The sequence below is a fragment of the Schistocerca nitens genome, chromosome 3 (assembly GCF_023898315.1).
Source record: "Schistocerca nitens isolate TAMUIC-IGC-003100 chromosome 3, iqSchNite1.1, whole genome shotgun sequence".
Classification (NCBI taxonomy): Eukaryota; Metazoa; Arthropoda; class Insecta; order Orthoptera; family Acrididae; genus Schistocerca; species Schistocerca nitens.
Window position 1 is genome coordinate 537,230,313 of NC_064616.1, and position 18,082 is coordinate 537,248,394.

Here is an 18,082-nt window from a genome sequence, read left to right on the forward strand (position 1 = left end):
CTTTAGTGTGGTATGTGGCAATACGTTTTGCTGGTCTCTTGGCTTACATCTCTGTCAGTATAACTATTTATAATTAAGCCATGATGTCATAATTCCGCCGACCGATGTGGCCGCGCGGTTCTAGGCGTTTCAGTCCGGAACCGCGCTGCTGCTACGGTCGCAGGTTCGAATCCTGCCTCGGGCATGGATGTGTGTGATATCCTTAGGTTAGTTAGGTTTAAGTAGCTCTAAGTCTAGGGGACTGATGACCTCAGATGTTCAGTCCCATAGTGCTGAGAGCCGTCATACTTCCATTCTGGGTTAAGTAGGACAATGTGTCCGTTTTTGTGTGAACTATAATTCTGTGTTAAATTTTGTCCTTGTAGTATAGTGTTGTATGATCGATTCTGACGGCCGTTTGCTGGTCTTCCTGCAGAACACATTTCAAATCCACTCTCAGTTGCAAAGTAAGTGTGATGAAAGCTGCCCACTACTTTTACAATTTTCGCTATTAAGTTATTTCGCATATTATGTACCGCAGGTTTCCTGCAAAGCTTCGTTCCTATACCTGCTTATCGATTGCTACCAGCGTAGATCGTCTTTGACGTATTTTGTAAAATTTTTAAGAAGAACTCACTGAATTACGGTTTAGTCGGTCGGTTAGCTACCGTTGCAGAACCCGTGTAGCATATTTGAAAAATACAATAGTTTTTGACGATAAGATGTCTTATATTGGCAGTCTGACGGAGCTGTACGCTATTTGGAGTATGACGATGTTGTAACGAGCAGTTTGTGCTGGTGGAGCACATTTGGTAATCATTCACAGATATCCTTTGTTCACGTGTAATTTCTTGGTCTGCATCACGAAGTTTACAGTAAAGAATTTCAACGAAACTTTCATGATTCTGAAGCATGTATTGTCTTTGTGCCTTTGTGAAAAGCATCGGATTCAGTGCATGGTATTGTACTTACCTGCTGATAATTCGTCCGAAAGGTAAAACATTTAACATCGTCACACGCCCTATAATTGCCTCTATTCGATTTTTTCTGCTGCAGATATAATTTTCTCTATCTCATAACGTTAAGTATTGAAACGCTGTGTATCATCAGTTTATGAGCAAAAACGTTGCACGTGCTAACACGGCTAACTATTTTCTTTTTATAACCGTTTGGCTTTATATTCAAATAATTTTCAAATGAATTAATTTCTTTGTCTCAACTTTGGTGTTTAGCCAAGTTTATGCAGAATTGCTCTTAGCAGTTATCCCAAAATTACTTGATGCTAAGGTATACTTCTTGTCATGGTCAGTAGGAGTAATTTTATACAATGCTTACTTCGGTCAATCTGATAACTAGAACCAATCATAGTGAACATTTTACTTTACCTTCGTATGCATAGTAGTTTAGCGTAAAAGAGAGGTGACGGAGTGTGTCGGAGCTGGGAGGGTCGCAGTTCTTTATTCTATGAAGTGTGATTACTTGATTCCTTGTATCTTGAAGCTGTTAATAAGAATACTGGCAAACATGTCCATTTCACGTCATTGAGCTGTAAGACCCGCCACTCACACATTTCTCAGGAAAAGTCAGATGTTGATGACGACTAATGAAGCTCTTGAAAATCAGTTTTCTTTTGCAATGCCAGTTATAAATCGTCGCGCAAACGAAGCATTCATTTTGTAGGTAATTTTCTATAAAGTAGTCAGTCAGACAGCTTTACTAATTCATTTCATGAGTTTAAACATTGTATATGAGAGGGCATTTTCAGTTTAGGGCATATTTCGGAGTTACTATTATAGATAATGCCTATTCAATCGTAGCAGGGAGCTTACGGGACCACGAAGCTGCTCGATCAAAGCGAAGCACTTTTTTGCCAAAATGCAAGAAAAGCTTATGTAGCGAGTATCATAACTTTAGTAATACTGTACTTCTTTCATGCTCGGTCAGCACAATTTCTTGGCGACTAGTGAAAACAGAATATGGCATTCTTGGCTTTATACGTACATGTCACGTGGTGTCTACAAGAACTAGGACGAAAGGTCTTATTTTTGGCAAGTGCTGTTGACGTATAGCGTTCAGCTTGGTATTCTGCAGATTGTCGTGTATTTCTTGACACAATATTTCAAAGCCTAATGGGGACTTTAGAAAATGCTTCTGAACCGTCAACTGTTTTATTGGTTCAAATGGCTCTGAGCATTATGGGACTTAACATCTATGGTCATCAGTCCCCTAGAGCTTAGAACTACTTAAACCTAACTAACCAAAGGACATCACACAACACCCAGTCATCACGAGGCAGAGAAAATCCCTAACCCCGCCGGGAATCGAACCCGGGAACCCAGGCGTGAGAAGCGAGAACGCTACCGCACGACCAACTGTTTTATTCATCCTATATATCATCCACCTGTTTTAGTCGTAGACCAACATTTATGAATGTCTGTCAACATCGAAATTGAAAAAAAAATAGAAAGAAACATACCATTTACAAGAAAATCACATAACTAAACAAAATGTGGGTACAAAATTACATCGTAGACTTACAAGGTAAAACAGATAAAGCGAACACATATATTATTTGCCATTTAAGGTTATACAACATTGAGATTAGCACGGCGAAACCACCCAAACAAATATGGTAAAGCGTCCGTGAAATACTATCAAACATATCTCACAATGCTTCAAGTCAAACAAACAAAGTACCACGAAAGAACGAAACGAACATAGCACAGACAAAGTTAACATCTCCAGAGTAACATCAAAGATAGAACATCTGTAATACATAGCCAATATAAGAAGGAATTTGGCATCATTAGCAAAGTAAAGGATGGAATATCTTTACTAGACACCCTTGACAGACAGAAAACATGCACACTAGTGACAGTGAAAGTTATAGTGCGCTCAATAATAAAATAAAAGCGAAGTCTATGTAACAGGGAAATCAGACGCGTTAAAAACTTATAAAAACAACAGTCTCATAATTAAAATGAAACTGCTACGGTCGCAGGTTCGAATCCTGCCTCGGGCATGGGTGTGTGTGATGTCTTTAGGTTAGTTAGGTTTAAGTAGTTCTAAGTTCTAGGGGACTTATGACCTAAGATGTTGAGTCCCATAGTGCTCAGAGCCATTTGAACCATTTTTTTAATGAAACATGAAATGTAAGGTGGTACCTAACGCATGATAACAGCCTTTATACACTGAAGCCCCAAAGAAACAGGTATAGGCATCCATGTTCAAATACAGAGATGTGTAAAGAGACAGGATACGGCGCTGCGGCCAGCAACACATATATAGGGCAACAATTGTCCGGCGCAATTGTTAGATCGGATACTGCTGCTACAATGGCAGGTTATCAAGATTTAAGTGAGTTTGAACGTGGTGTTGTAATCGGTGTACGGGCGATGGGACACAGAATCTCCAAGGTAGTGGTGAAGTGGAGATTTTCCAGTGTGACCATTTCACGAATGTACCTTCAATATTAGGAATCCGGTAAAACATCAAATCACCGACATCGCTGCGGCCGGAAAAAGATCCCACAAGAACGGGGCCAACGATCACTCAAGACATTCGTTCACCGTGACAGAAGTACAACCCTTCCGCAAATTGCTGCAGTTTTCAATGCTGGGCCATCAACAAGTCTCAACGTTCGAACCATTCAATGATACATCATCGATATGAGCTTTTGAAGCCGAAGATCCACCCGTATACCACTGATGACTGCACGATACAAGGCTTTACGCCTCGCCTGGGCGCGTCAGTACCGACGTCGGACTGTTGATGACTGGTAACTTGTTGCCCGGTCGGACGAATCTCGTTTCAAATTGTATGGAACGGATGGACGTGTACGGGTCTGGAGAAATCCTCATTAATCCATCGACCCTGCACGCCAGCAGTGGCTTGTTCAAGCTGGTGGAGGGTCTGTAATGATATGGGGCGTGTGCGGTTGGAGTGATATGGGACCCCTGATACGTCTAGATACGACTCTGGCAGGTGACACGTACGTAAGTATCCTTTCTGATCACCTGCATCCATTTATGTCCATTGTGCATTCCGACGGACTAGGGCAGTTCCAGCGGACAATTCGACGCCCCACACGTCTAGAATTGCTACGGGGTGGCTCTAGGAACACTCTTCTGAGATGAAACACTTCCGCTGTCAACCGAAATCCCCAGACGTTAACATTATTGAGCACATCTGGGGTGCCTTGCAACGCGCTGTTCAGAATAGATACTCACCCCATCGTATTCTGACGGATTTATGGATAGCCCTGCTGGACTGATGGTGTCAATTCCCTCCAGCACTACTTCAGACATTAGTCGAGTCCATGCCATGTCGTGGTACCGCACTTCAACGTGCTCACGGGAGCCCTACACGACATTAGGCTTGTGCACCAGTTTCTTTGACCGTTCAGTGTACAGTGATATGTAAGTTGGACAGACAGGGTATGAATACAAAAATATATAATGTTTATGTAACAAGCCGTCATTTTACAAAATTAGAATATCTAAGAGTATCAGAACAGATATTTCTAAATAATTACTAACGTATTTTAAAGGTAGCCGGCCGGTGCGGCCGAGCAGTTCCAGGTGCTTCAGTCTGGAACAGCGTGATCGCTACGGTCGTAGGTACGAATCCTGCCTCGGGCTTGGATGTGTGTGATGTCCTTCGGTTAGTTAGGTTTAGGTAGTTCTAAGTTCTAGGGGAGTGATGGCCTCAGATGTTAAGTCCCTTAGTGCTCAGAGCTGTTTTTAAAGGCAAATAAACTGTCCAGATCCCAGGTAGAGTAATTACAAATAATCTTCAACATGCATTTTTAATGAGGATATAAAAATCACCTGTACCTCAAATTGTACAGGTTATGTTTTAGATCCATAAGGAAACCATCTGACAGTAAAATACGGAATACAAAGCGGTAAACATGTGAATAATTAACAACAATAAGTTCTTGGGGGCTAGTAAAGTATGTACAAGAAGAAGTCGTGTTCTTCCTTTGATACATGCCGATTAACTCTTAGCTTCCCTTTCAACTCTCCTGCCAACGATGTTTTGTTTTCTGTGCACGCAGGCGCTCCTCGAGCGCCCGAAGGATGCGATCCTATCGGCGGTGACATGTGGCCATGTGGGGTATCAACGAGTGATTTTCTAGTTTGTGATCTGAATTTAGCTGCCTGGTGTTCTTTTATTGTTCTTAAGACAGAATCCCAGGTCTTGCTTAGACTAAAACGGGCGTCTCTGTGGATGCAACTTTTTAGCAAAATTTTCTGTGTCAGCTTTCTAAAAACACTGTCCAACAACCCCAATCAGTGCGTGGTTTCTTTGTAGCACCGTACACCATAGTGTGATCAGGGTGTAGGTAGTGTTGAGCGTGACATGATCTGCACCGTCGTACCAGGTGTGGTTCACATTTGTGCTTCCGGGAACTGACCTCCACTGTTCCTGGTGTCTGCCGATACACTAACGTGGAATGCACCACAATCTACAATCAAACGTACGTAAGCTTGTAATCTTCAGCGTTTCGGAGTACACTACTTGTGTTGTTCAAAGAGGATCTCACACACGTGATTCCAAAGTTTTTGAGGATCTCCCTCCCCTGTTTTTCGAAGAGGACTTACGGAATCTCGAGTGAAGTACTCAAAGTTCTGAGATATGATCCCTAATTGTTTAAACTCTTAAGAAAAACAATCGTCGTCTTTCAGCTACGTGTCAAGTGAACAACCCGACCTCCGAATAACAAGGATATCTAAGAGTGGTAGCTACCAAACCTTCAAAAGTTCAATTCTAGTCTCATATTGTGGTGGCATGATCTGATGTTTTTAAGGAAGTAGTTAGACCTCTCCATACAATACGGCTGTTTGAGAAATATAGTTGACAGCGAATACTAATTATGGTGGAAGAATGGAAAAAATCGAGATAAACTATGCAGTTATTTGAAAATCACCTTTGCTTCATATCAAAATCGTGAGAAAATGAGCTCATAATCCGCGAACTTAGCACTTGTCACGTTTACTCGTTGATTTAAATTCCAGAGCTTGAGGGTTCGCGCAACAGAGACATGATTTTTTTCTCATTGTTCATAAAATTCGTAACTTTTATCGATTTGTGCACTTTGCAAAATTACTTTAGTGAGATAGTTTCGCAGCTTACGTTGTCGATTCAAGCATTGGAGGTGTTTCAGAACTGCTTCGATTTAGACAGTGTTCTGCTGACGACGTTACTGGTCATACACTACGACGAGGTCTGTGAATCTGTTCGTTCCACAGATAGTAAATTCTGGTGGCTGCTGGTACTGTCTCATTATGTCTGGTGTTTGAAGGAGCCACGTGATTATGATTAAATTCCCGCTGCTTGAGAGGATCACCATCAAAAATGAGTGAATCTAGGGCGATGAAACTTTGGGGAAACAGTTGTAACGGCACGTAAACAAGAAATAACAAACAAACCATTGAAAGAAACATATTTTCACTATCGTATGGGAATGTAACAAAAAGTGGTTCAAATGGCTCTGAGCTCTATGGGACTTAACTTCTAAGGTCATCAGTCCCCTACGACTTAGAACTACTTAAACCTAACTAACCTAAGGACATCACACACGTCCATGCCCGAGGCAGCATTCGAACCTGCGACCGTAGCGGTCGTGCGGCTCCAGAATGTAGCGCCCAGAACCTCTCGGCCACCCCGGCCGGCGGAGAGTAACATTTCGTTTCCCTATTGGATAGCATATTTAGGTTTCACGCTACAAAAGTTGTTCATTGTGACGGCTGTTTGCACCCATGACGGGATGGAACCGCATTAGAAAAAACATTTCATAATTATTTGAAACAATTTTCGAATATTGAGCCATAGAAAGTTGACCTGTTGTAGAAAAGCTCGTGCACTGCTTGAAGATTATTGGACCATAGAATGTTCACCTGTCGTGGCACAGCTCGTGTACTGCTTGAAAATCGCCCACGGCATTTAGTATTCACAACCATGGGAATTCCAAATGTTTGTGAAACAACTGGCTGCCGCTCTCTACCAGCAGCAATTCCCAAATCGACAGTCAATTCGATCTTTCTAGTCATGTTCTTCAACCAATGTACGGAAAGGGGACCTCTCCGTATACCTTCAGTGCGTCGACACTTGCGAAGAGAATCAGCACTATTTCTGTTGGTTTGATAAAAAGCTGTTCGAGCAAAGCACTGCACACTTTGTCGACTCTGATGATGACTGTCTGCAACTCTTATCCGTACCAGTACACCGCTAAAAATGCAAATCCGGCTGCGTACAGTCTTCACGTTTTGGGTACTCTTGCGGTAAATAGTTTTCCGTTATACTGGCTCAAGTAGCGAAAGTTTTATAACAACCCTGTACTAGTGCATCCTGTCTGGTGGCATTAATGCAGGTCGCTGAGTGAGTAGCTTCCAATTCTTTTTCCATGACCAACTATATCTGTATGATGAAGCACGTGGTGTTGATGGTAAGGCTACCCCTACTGATTCTAAACGGCCGTTCTAGATGTACCATTTCGTAATTCTGCCAACTGGAATGGACTAAAGCACTAAAGCGGAAATAACTTGGAAAAGGTCAACGATCAAGCGAAGCCACACAGAAATATGATGCAGATTTGGAAGTAACTAACTCGCAAAATAGCTTGGTAGCAACCTCGTGTTATTAAGTTTCTTATCGGTGGATTTCGCATTAAACACGTACAATCCATGAATGGAAATCGTACGATGTAAACAACAATGGGAACAAATCGTTCCAATACCTCTGAGCACTATGGGACTTAACTTCTGAGGTCATTAGTCCCCTAGAACTTAGAACTACTCAAAACCTGACTAACCTAAGGACATAACACACATCCATGCCCGAGGCAGGATGCGAACCTGCGACCTTAGCGGTCGCGCGGTTCCAGACTTTAGCGCCTATAAGCGCTCGGTCACTCCGGCCGGCAACAACTATGGGAACATCTCGGGGAGAAATGTATATCATATGCGGAGCATTAGAGAAGGAAAAAACTGGAAGAAAATATTTTAAGAAATGGAGATTACGCCCTTACTGTAAATCAACATTGTTTGTGCAGAAAGTGTGTAACACAGTTATTGTTTCAGCATATTCCTACTATTTCTTGTTGATAGTCACTTTATGAACGACATTTATCACCTGTACATCAGAGACTGAAGTGAATCTTTTGACATACTGTTTCATTGGGGTTTGAAAACTTGAGGTAAGAGCAATGTTATATGCAACCGTGACAGGGAACAGTTTTACAGTACTTGGAAAATATACCTTTAATAATACATATACTAAAATTTACCAATTGCAGACTTTGAAAATTTAGGTGGAAGATAAGTTAGCAGTGCCGCCAGGCTGCAGTTTTCAGGAGATACCCTGTATAATGTTCTTGCTTACAAACATTTTCGTAATTTATAGTTTTTGAGATATACGGAAAAACATGAGCCATGAGACTAACACGAACACTAAAACGTACCCTAGAAACATAGTCATAGGTGACAGAATAGTAAAGATATATGGAGTGGCTGACTGTAGGAGATTCGTAAGTTGTTTTATATGGAGCAATCAAATGGATTGTGATGTACTTGTACGGCAATAGAGCATGGCATCTTACTGGCGAAAAGACCGTTCATTATTCTCTGCGGTAATATTAATTGCTGGGCGTAGGCACTCCGTATGCTGTAGTAATATGTAGTGCAGGTTTAAAGGAGTAATCCTTCAGCTTGGTGTGACTCAACTGTGTTTAATGGAATTTAAGTCCTGAGATCCGTATGGCACCTCTACATGTCTCATGTCGTCATGGTTAAGGTACTAACCCAAATGGTCAATTCGATGAGGTCGCACGTGACGTTGCCAGTGGTCATCACCATATACCGCATCTCTCGCAGCACCTATAAGGAACTATATGCTGCGGCGTGCCTTCTTGAAACAAGCATTTAACACATAAAGTGATACAACCACAACGAGACTTATCAACGGTATAGGCAGCTTTGATCCGCATTTCAGTGGAGATACAGCAGACCAGACAACGAGATTCACCCTCCACGAGAAACTGTGATCTATCTGTACATACGATACCATCGCGCTATGGTACGAAAGACGTTAGTTTCCCCTCTATCTCACATATCGCCACTCCCATGATATTGAGATACAGTCGGGGAGTGGTGGCGACATTATTTCAATGGCACATACAGTGATGAACCAAAACATTATGGACACCTGATGAATCGATGTTGGTCGACGTTCGGAATGCGGTACAGCAGTGATTCTGCATAGTATGGTCTGTTTCCAGAGATTTGTTCAATCAGATATCTACGCACGTAATACACTGTTGCCGTAAATTACGGGAGGGTGCTTCGTGTGCGCAGACGCCTAGTAACGTCATAGTGTGGTAGAGAAGACGTCAACGTGAGATCACAGTCCAATTCCGATGATTCCATGACCTCTTCAGTCGTAAATGACAACGTCGTTAAGTCATCACGAGGTTCATCAGAAACGGAGCATCACGTTACCATTATGCGTTAAATGGTAAGCTCCGAAACATTTGTGCTTGCGTCAGCATTGTACTGCGTCTTCGCCGACCGAAGTGGCCGAGCGGTTATGGGCGCTTCAGTCTGCAACCGCGCGACCGCGGCGGTCGCAGGATCGAATCCTGCCTCGGGCATGGATGTGTGTGAGTCCTTGGGTTAGTTAAGTTTAAGTAGTTCTAAGTTCTAGGGGACTGATGACATTAGCTGTTAAGTTCCATAGTGCTCAGATCATTTTTTTTTTCCACTTATCGTTCTACACAGAGCGGCTAATCATTCGGTCTTCTCGATGTGTGACGAGGCGCGGACGACGAAACCTTGTCACCTACTCGTCGTTTCACCGTTTTTCAGTCAGTTTCCATTGATGCTCACAATCGCTTGCGAACAGCCGACCAGCTTCAGCGTTTATGATATGCTCGATCACAGGCGCTGGTTTTTTAAAATCTACTATTTGTCAAATTCGCTCTTACGTTACGCCCACATACTTTTTTCACCGCTTCACGTGTCCGCAACTTTATTTTTTGTAATTCAGCCTCCCGATGGGCAGTGGTCGAAACGTGTAGGTTTTCAGCTTCCTCGAGTCCAGGGATAGCAGCAAGCCCGTCACATTTACACAGCGCTTTGCCCGTTATGGTAAACAAATATCGGGCCACACGTGTAGATCGAATGTTTGTATATATTCTTTGAAACTTGCGTAGAGCGATTCATGATTACAAATGTTACCGCCATTTTCTGGACATGGACGTCTATGTGAAAGTTAGTTTGGCCATATGCTTTTGTTTGAGACGTGTTTGTTTTTGTTCATTTATACTGGTTTCGTCTCACGTCGCTTGCAGTCGTAAAGTTCGCTCTCTACATAGTATTCAGGCACCGGCAAATACTAGTGCCCAGCCGGCCGCAGTGGCCGAGCGATTCTAGGCACTACAGTCTGGAGACCCGCGACCGCTACGGTCGCAGGTTCGAATCCTGCCTTGGGCATGGATGTGTGTGATGTCCTTAGGAGAGTTGGGTTTAGGTAGTTCTAGGCTCTAGGGGACTCATGACCACAGCAGTTAAGTTCCATAGTGCTCAGAGCCATTTGAACTAGTGCCCACACGCTCTGTGATTCCCGGAAATTTAATGTCCAGTTTGTGTCATGCTGTGACAGAAGAAAGAATGTATTTGTCCGTTTGCCAAGCATCCAAAGATTCTCAGTGCCTATGGTACTGTTGCTCCTGTTGTTGTGGACTTCAGTCGGAAGACTCGTTTGATGCCACGCTACTCCATCCTGTGAGAGCCTCATCATCACAGAATAACTACTGTAACATATATCCTTCTAAATCTCCTAACTTTATTTCTCTATTGGTCTCCATTTGCGATTTTTACACTACATACTTCCCCCTAATACTAAATTGGTGATCCCTTGATGTCTCAGAATGTGTCCTATATATCGATCCCCTCTTTTGCTCAAGTTGTGCCACACATTTCTTGTCTCCCCATTTCTATTCAGTACATCCTCGTTAGCTACGTGATCTACCCATCCAATCTTCAACATTCTTGTGTAGCAACACGTTTCGAAAGCTCCTGTTCTCTTTTTGTCTAAACTATTTATAGTCCACGGTTTACTTTCATACATAGCTACACTCCAGACAAATACCTTCAGAAAAGACTTCCTAAGAGTTTGGAAGTTGTCGCTTTTCCTGGTTGTCTTAAATGAAGCAATTAGAATTCCATTTGTATGTTAGCTGCGGTAGAAAATCGATTACAAGTTATTTAGAACATTAACATATGCGGACAATGAGGATGACGTCACCAACCGCCTGTGCTACACGCTCAAGGGATAATTGGCAGTCAGAACACGGCATAACGTTTTCACTGAGAACTCACAGGAAACAAAGACAGACATTGTGAACAAGCGGGGCTCTCCGCAGTGCGTTTTCACATGTGCTTCCTTGTTGTGGTGTCGTAGAGAGGCGGCAGCTTTCCCGAGTCAAAGGCATAGCAAGGGACGCAGGCCTCCCGGCTGAAAGCCATTTCCTGGCAGCACACATTTATGCGGGCTCCGGCCGTGAGAGTTTGGGGAAGGTGGATTGGCTTCAAGTGGCTCTGAGCACTATGGGACTTAACATCTATGGTCATCAGTCCCCTAGAACTTAGAACTATTTAGACCTAACTAACCTAAGGACATCACACAACACCCAGTCATCACGAGGCAGAGAAAATCCCTAACCCCGCCGGGAATCGAACCCGGGAACCCGGGCGCGGGAAGCGAGAACGCTACCGCACGACCACGAGCTGCGGACAGGGGGGAAGGTGGAGTAGGATTCTAAGGCTTTTGCAGCCAAACGGCTCCAGCCCAGCTGCATTACAACGTATACAGCTTGAATTTAAAAGAAAAGAAAGAAAAAGAAACAAACAGCCATTGACTATTTTAAAAAACTAGGAAGGAGTGGGAGTTTTGCTGGACATTTCCAATCCACTCCCAAGTGGACTAGTAAGGGCTGGCGGAAAGCTGACTCGAAGTAGGAAGGGGGCACTCGTTGAGAGACGAGCCATGTGCATCGGCAAAGAAGTGTGGTCCTTCTGCTGTTCTTCTGCAATAGATGTAGATGTACCAGCTAGTGGCAGGGAACTGTATATTCGTCACTCCGTAAGCAGAGTGGGGAAATTAAGAAGTTCTGAGAGCAGTTGGACATTTGAAAAGATCCTTATTGTGGTGTGCATGGTAGTGAGACTGTGTCTTTATGTGACCAGTGGGCAAGCAGCTCTACTCACCCGCACACGGTACGATACCAGAGCAGTTCACAGAGAGGAGTTTTATGCGCAATGTCGGTCTGAGTAGGCTGGTTTCAGAGCTGCAGCGAGCGTCAACCGAAGGTGCGGGAGCCGCAATCAGACGGTCAGCAGCAGTCGCTTTCAATGTCGTTTTGTGTGTGGTGATACCATATAGGGCCCTCATTCCACAAATGCGTTGAGTTCCGTGCCATTTGTTGTGAATTAAATGCAGTCCGTTTCATTTGGGCTTGGTTATTTTTCTTCTTATAACTCAACGACATCCTATTTTCTCAGTATTTGGTCAGATTGCATTGCACAATTTATTTAGAGGGAGACAATCACTGAGCGCCGTCTGTATGTTGCTGTTATGCCGGCACACCTCTGATCTGTTGAAACGACTTGGTACAAGACACTCTGAAAGAGTGCAGCCATAATTTTCGTAAATATCTCAAAATCGCCGTCGAGCACCTGAAGAGGACGCTAATGGTCAACACCCCTTCTGGCAGACGGATTGGAGACCGAACAAGGATGCCGTCGATAAAGGCTGGTCTCATCTGAAACATAGGGTTCAGCACTTCTTGGTACATTGTAACCCATCAGAACATCAAACATCGTAGAACGTACTATAAAACTCTGTTGGGAGACTATCTGGGCACAACGATTTGTTGGTCGCACCTTTGGTGAGGACGTCAGAGACGTCCCCTACCGTTATGGGATCCGTGAGGGTAGCCACCACGTTTCCATCGAGGGTACGAGGCATAAGTGGAGGACGTCATCCGTCGGTGTAACATCCTGTTCTTCTGCGGCGTAGAACCGCCGGTGTTGATAAAAGAAGGCTTTGGCGATATCCTTCTGGGCCGTCAGGCGCCGGACATCCAGCATATCCTACACGTGCATCAATACTCTTGGACATCTGTGACGTACTCGGATAATGTGACACATGGCCAACGACGTATGCTCATAAGTGTTGCCTCGGGATGACGTCATATAAGCGTTGTGATCCTTGCTTTCAATCGCTGAACCTCACCTGACGTCTTGGTGACCGTAGGCGGGCGGATATTTCCCACACTAGCGTAACATGATATTCTGTGGTGTTCCGTTGCCAACACAGCCTCTCCACCGCCATTCATCATTACCCGCCGCAGTGCAGGTGAATCCTCGAGGATCACTACATTCATCTGCCAAGTGTTCCTGCACCGCCACACCCTCTGTCGAGGCAGGGAGACGATGCAGAGGTAGGCATCATGATGTGTAGAGACTGATGGCCATATTTTAGCATTAGGCATTGCTGCCGTAAATCACTGGGAGACATACATACGGTCAAGACGATTCGATGAATGCTTGATAAAAATCCCTGTCTCTTGTCAGGTGTCGACGAGGCCAAGGCCTTGCTCCAGGGCTGCTGTTGCCCGCGTGTGCTAAAACTGTGGTCTTGATCCCATGGTGACAGGACACAATTGATGATAACCCCTTGGATGCTATAGCGTCCCTCTAATAAGTGAGCCACCTCCACCACAGGATCTCGAACGGTCTCTCCTCTTGTCCGTACCATTGTTGGACCACAGATTCACAAACTTGACGCCCAGGTATGTGACAGCGAGTTCTCGAGCTGACAAAAGGTACGTTACACCACTGTTCGCGATGCCTTCCTTCACAACAATGGCTGTACCACTGCCGTTGTCAGTCGTATCAGTAAGAAGACAGAAACTGGTCGAGGCGGACTTCCTGGAGGAATATGACATCGTGATCTGCCGCCTGCAACAAGTCACGAAAAGTCTGCAGCTTGACCTCTGAACTGATGGTATTGAGGTTGATGGCGACAATCCCGTAGGCCTGGTATGGCGAGGCGGTATTATTGGTGTCTGTTGGGAGAGGTGGAGGAGGAAGATGAGAAGAAAGTTCCCACCGTGTACTACATATCCCCTCCTATGAGCACTGATATTATTTTAAGTGTCGTGATAAGAAGCACTTACAACCGATTTAGCTACTCCAGCATTCATCACATAATTGGCAGCGTCGACTCACGCAGTACACACGTGCTGCGCTCATCCCTCGGAATTAACAGGGCGCCTAAATGCTGCAGTATGCCCGTGATACGTTGAGATACTGAATCCATCCACTGTTCTTCACCTAGACGCATGGCACTGCGAGAGGTCTCCTCCGAATCCACTGGTGATCGAATCCCAACGAGGATCCGATGATCGACTCTTCTTACTGGGGATGGTCGTAACCGTGGATATCTTCATTTTCAGTTAATATCGTTCTGCACGTATCGGATGGAGTCAGTCAACATTTCTTCCATATCTTTAGAAACTGTTGTTTTCGGACATGTGTGTCGGTGTCCGACAACAAGTGGGGGTCGTTGCCATTAGGGAGAAAATCACACGTTCTCAACACCAAATCAGTGATGACCAACGTCTCCTGCAGGGACGATCCCCTTTCGCAGTGCAAAACCGATATCAGTGTTGCTCTGGCAATGCAGAATGTCCGTATGTAGCGCCCTGCCGCTGCATCAGATGTTGCTCTGTGTCAACAGAAGGCGACGCTTCTGTCAACAGTAGATGATCAGATGGAGCACACTAAGTGACTCACACGTACATCAACTGGAGCACCGTTAGTTCGGGCTGCGTCTTCTCCTCCGCTGTTGGCAGTTGCGTGGTAGCAATTGCATACAGCTGGATCAGAGAAGTCCATTTTGCCCGCATCTCCCACAGGTCTTTGCCTGGCCGTCGTAAACTATGATGGCACGGCTTCCATTGATGTTCCAGTAGCACTGGACATGTTTAGTAAGGTCTATGCGCACCTGGCGCCCCTCGTTCAGAACTGGGTAGATGGTAAAGTGTGCCAATTGTTCCAACGTATAGCTTATCACAGTGCCATAAGGTCTGAACGCTGAGGTCACCATCTCTGCTGAAACCCCAAACGGCAACTCGAACACACGGACAGTCCTCTAGCCGAGACTTGAATGTTCCACTTTCAAAGGGCAAGTGTCTCCATCCGAATATATGAAGTGTAGCTCTGTCGTCTTTTTGAGAATACTTTCACAAGCCCCGTAGTCCACTAGTTTCGCGTAGACCACTCTGCTTACGATGGAGAAGTGAAACACTATTAGTTCGTGATAATCAATGTAAACGTTATCTAGTAAAATATGTTCAGTTTCTAATGCATTTGGTTACACATACTCGGTCGTAAAACTGAACTTCACTATCGACATTCTTTGTGAATATGTCATTGCTCGTTGAAGAATGTAAGCTGCACGGAGACGGCTGTAAAGTACAAAAACACAGCGAGCGCGCTGATGAGGCATGGACGAAAAAAGGACGTCCAAGACGCTGCCCTGCCTAAGGAAGACTGATTCGATCCCCGTATCACCAGGATATAAAGCAACCGCCTTAACCACTACGCCATTCTACCAATTGGATACGCTATACATAGGAAATAGTATGATATGATGTCTGATATCACACATTTTCCCTGTAAAAGAAGTCATATACTGAGTGAAATCGGCGCATTAGGTCTTCGACAGAAATACAGACAATTCATCTGACTCTGAATACCATCAAAGGTGTTAGGAAGTTACTTAAATCAACTGAAAGTGACACGGTAGTTATTGTGCTAAGTTTGGTCAGATCCTCTTTTTAGGAGATGTCATGTGTGGGAAGAGAGTGAGAACTTGGTACGTGCTAACGTAAGTGACTTACAATTTCGATACAGTGATAGCAAAGCTGCTTATGTGGCAGTTTCTCGTGCAGAAAATCGCTTGAGAATCTTTGAAGGATATATCCTATCACCACGATTGAAATGTATCAGACAATACTGTTGAGTTATACATTTATCATATCTATCTTAACGCAAAAGTATGAAGTACTGAAAGAAAACTGTTTCAGTCCTAGCTGAGAAATGATTCAAGTATATCACAAAGCAATCAAAATGTTTAATTACAAGTAAAATTTACCTCATCTGATGCAGATCCAAAAAGAGAGATATAGATACGAAAAAGCGTGCATTTCTGCTATTCAATACCTTTGTCACTTCCATATTCACCTCAGTATGTTCATTGCTCCCTGAACATTTGTCTCGGGTCATGATTGCATTAATGACAAACAAAACACAAATTACGCTCATTAACTATTCCTATAAATCTTTTCTGAGCGTTTGTTGTGAAGTAACTCAGTATTTAGAAAACAAACACTTCAGCTCACACCTATATTGCAATAAATTGAGGTTGTCAGGTGGCTTATGATGCAGAGTTTGTCATATGATTTTGTCATTGAATTTCGTTCTGTCCGTTTGCAGACTGAATTAACTAAACTAGAAAACGGCTTCCAAACTGCAGCGTTCCTCCAGCGATATCCAAATCGACTTGCATATCACCCAGTGCATGTTATATCGAGAATATTACTGCTAAGCCAAAATGACACTTCTGTGGTATACCTTTTGTCATTACGTCCATTTTTGCTAATGTAGCTTACTCGGAACGTGATATTAGACAGCTTTAACTTTAAATCTGGATTCAAACAATGAATTTTATAGAATCAGTGTTACATCTTAAATGGAAGGCATTCAGAATATTTCATCGAAATGACAAGAAAATACAGTATTAGACATATAACCTATCTTCCTGCCGGTCGCTGTAAAGACAATGACCGAGTTGTTCACTTACGAAAGGTCCAATATTCCGACCACTCATAAACGTCCGGCCACATGCATGATCAGGCAACACTGTAGTATCCGTAAAGGACTCTCAGTACTCTCGAGCTGTTAGGAAAATGTACCTGTTCGTGGTCGATTGGCGTCCCCCAAGAGCTCGTGGCAGGTATCGTTGTTTCAATCCCTAAAACATCTGGAAACATTTTTATTGATGATGTTAGACATCTTACTTTTCTACATAGTGACTACAGAACTCTATCCCTAACTATTTCCACAGGCTTAAAACACTGATGTATACAATAATCGCTTGGTACCAAACGAGTGTTGGTATTCACAGAAAGATCATGCACAACTTATGGAAATATGCCGATGTCAGTACCATTACAGATGTTTACCAGTTCAGATGTTCTTTAGTATCGCTTTATTTTACGAAGAAATTCGACAGAGTTAACCACCAGTATCTTAGAACCACCATGCATGAGATAGGATTTCCACTACAACGTATTAACGTCATCCTTGAAATTCTCGGTAAAGGAGTTACAAGAATAATGACTGATGGCCTGCTGACGAAAAAAATTGAAATAAATAGCTGGGTGAGACAGGCTTGTCCGATGTCGATGGCACTGTTTACGATCGCAACTGAACCTTTACGTGTCACTTTGACCCCCCGTTTACGAGTCTCAATCATTAATGGAAAGAAGATTGTTGGTAATTCCTACACATACGACGTATATTTTCTAGTCACGGACCATCACGAAGTAGAGGAAGCTCTTCACATCGTTAACAAATACGAACTTGCTAAAGGAGCGAAGTTGAGTGAAAGGCAGTCTGGCATTATGAATGTAAAATTCAGAATGTCTCTACAACATCACTGTCAGCTAACCCCATTCTCTGAAATGAAATGCTTAGAAATTGATACAGGAACAATAGAAGGCACACCGTCACTGTTATCTACAGGTCAGGAATCTTCTTGCGAGTATGCGCACCTGTGTAGAGACCCACTCTTTCAGGACGACTGGTGTAATACAGAAAGTAAACTTAGCCGACGTCTACCTAACAGTGCTGCCGATGCCACAAGAGACGATGAAAGAGATCAAGTCAGCTTTAGGCCACTTCGTCGCTCGAGGATACATATTCAAAGCCAGGTATGATACGCTAACCCTGTCCACAGGGGATGGAGGTTT